The sequence below is a fragment of the Magnolia sinica genome, chromosome 14 (genome assembly GCF_029962835.1).
Source record: "Magnolia sinica isolate HGM2019 chromosome 14, MsV1, whole genome shotgun sequence".
Classification (NCBI taxonomy): domain Eukaryota; kingdom Viridiplantae; phylum Streptophyta; class Magnoliopsida; order Magnoliales; family Magnoliaceae; genus Magnolia; species Magnolia sinica.
The window spans coordinates 54,731,354-54,734,133 of NC_080586.1; positions in this window are offsets into that span (position 1 = coordinate 54,731,354).

Sequence of the window (2,780 nt, forward strand, 5' to 3'; positions counted from 1 at the left end):
ATTCTGATTGTCAAGGCTGATTGTCGAGGCTGATTGTATAGGCCGTTTATTGAGCCCAATTTCGATTGGCGAGGCCGATTCTGATTATCGAGGCCGATTGTCAAGGCCTAATGTGATGTATACGCGGCCCGTATTTGAGGCTCATTGTGATGTGTATTTAGCCTGTGTTTAAGGCCCAATGTGATGTATATGAGGCCTATGTGATGAGGCCCATTATGGTATATTTGAGGGACAAGTGATGGAGCCCATTGTGAGGTATATTAAGCCCATGTGAGAAGCCCATCGTGATGTGTATTAAGCTCTTGAGTGAGGCCCATGGTGTTGTATTAGGCCCTTGTGTGAGGCCATGGGTCCATTATATGTTAGGCTCTATGTGAGCCATTCCTTGGGAGCAATGTTAGTTAAATATCCACATTGCCGAGGTCGATTGTTGATGCCGGCTATTGATACCGATTATGAGTATGTGACAGCATAGCATCATGATGCATGCCATACGCATCATTTGCATGTTTATTGTGAGATGTGATTGACCATTGCATATGCCATAGTACAGATGGTTTATGGAACTCCCCGATAGGTGGAGTTATCCCACATGAGTGCACGGTATACGCAGGATTGATGCATGATTGGACTATATGACTTATGCATCGTGCATTGTGTGATTGTGATTACTATACGCCCTAGCGACATCAGGGCTGTGACCTCCACAGGCATGTCGTCGATGACCAGATGGGACACTGAAAATGTTTGGGTTTGAGCATCTTGCCACTTTAGATGTCCGTGGGTGAAAGCCCCTAAACCTTCGAGGCCAGGAGACGCCCCAACGTCTAGACCGAGTGGATACATGAGTGCCCGAGTGCTGAATACCAGGAGCCCGTGTCTCCCACTATGTCGTGGTCGGTTAAGAGGGGGTGTGGCCTTATCCGCCCAAGAGTAGTAGGCATAACTAGGCTGAGTTTGACTAGCTCGTGAATGGGTCCGCTATCAACGTGCCGGGAAGATATTGACTGATTACTGGCCAGGAGAATAGTGAGGTCTCTTCCACTTGCATGGTCACGCGTCAGTGGGCGACGATTGCATGTAGAGTGTACTAGACCCCATTGATGATCTCAGATATGTACAATACTAATTTGTGGACTAATTGAACAGGAGTTGTACACTCAACATTATACTTATTCATTCATTCACTATCCACTCGTGCTGGTGGTGCGTAACTAATTGTTGTATACCTTTGCAATGGCTCGAATTTTGGTTGGAGCGTTTGACTAACCTGAGATCAGGAGTTTACCACATTGAGTCTATCTATCCAAATTTAGCTATGGGACTAGTTTAGATAGAAGTCCTTTCTGATAGACCCCATAGCCTGCGATACCACGTACTATCATCCCGACTTCACACTGTGGCTTGGTCATTTTATTCGCACCACATACCGCATATTGCATTACATCCGCAGCATATGATATTTTGGGTTGCTATGTTTTTGCATTTATATGAGGCTGATGGTATTCTTAGATCTTCCAAATTGCATATTATATTGCATCCTCGGTATCTGATATTTGGTTCATTATGTTTCTGCATTTTATAGTCGACTTACATTACTTTCTCAGTATATGACATTGGCTTACTATATCTTTTCATTGCATATCCTGGATGAGGTTGATGATATTTTATGGACTTGTCAGTATTTCTACTTACTTTGGTATTGTATGGTTCGTGGACTTATCAGTATTTCCATTTACTCTGATATTACATTCTGAGCACGCATATACTGCTCACACACTTACACCACCCTCTAAGTTTTTATAAGCTTATGCATGATAGATGTGTGCAGGTGACGTCAGGATGCAACTGAGCTGAGGCAGGAGCGTGCGGTTGAGCTTATGGAGTTTTCTTTAATATTTATATATTGTATTTCCCTTTCAGCATTATACTCAAATGATTATATTAGTGGATATGTGGTTATGATGTTGTTCTTGTTATTTTGGTATACTTGTGGTTATTCTTCTTACAAGACAAATTCATGTTGAAAATCCTCCTTGTAGGATCTCAGGATCAGAATCTGGCGTATGGGCGCTGGGAGTCGAGAATGGGGTAATTTGGAGGCTGTCGGCACCGGATTTGGCGATCGGGAATGTTGTGAGACTGGTTTCCGAGTTTGGTGCATGACACTTAGTCTGAAGGAGAGCGAGCCAATGTGAAAGCCAAGGCTGCAGAGTTAAAGGCTAAGCTAGCCAAGCTGTCGACCAGGTTAGCAGAGGTTACTGTCAAGCTGGCTAAAGTTGAGGCCTCCATCCCGTTAGTTCAGGCAGCTGCGGTGGAGGAATATAAGGCTTTGGTGGAGTGGGCCAAGGAGGAGGCGGTATACTATAACATTGGTTATGAACGCTGGCTATGAATGCTGCCTTAAGGATGTTAGAGGACGATATCTCGTGCTCGACCTGGATGGCTTAGGCGAAGAAGCTCCTGCAGATCCAGCCCCGACTAGTGTCAAAGCTGATTAGGCTCCCTCCTAAGCTAACTGAGCCTTGCCACCCCCTTATACACTTGTAGAAATTTTAGTTTTTTTTCCTATAATGGTCTTTTTATTAATGAAAGGACTTTTTGCCATGATCGTTCTATGTGATGTTCTCAAGTAGTTTTAGTAGGTGGAACACGTGGACCGAGCAATGTAGGATTCATAAGTGGATTAAGTAGTGATAGGTCGCGCATGATAGAATTAATAGGTCGGCCTTGTAGTAGTAGACGAACACTAAGAAGAACTTTCTTCCCTTAACTTGAGG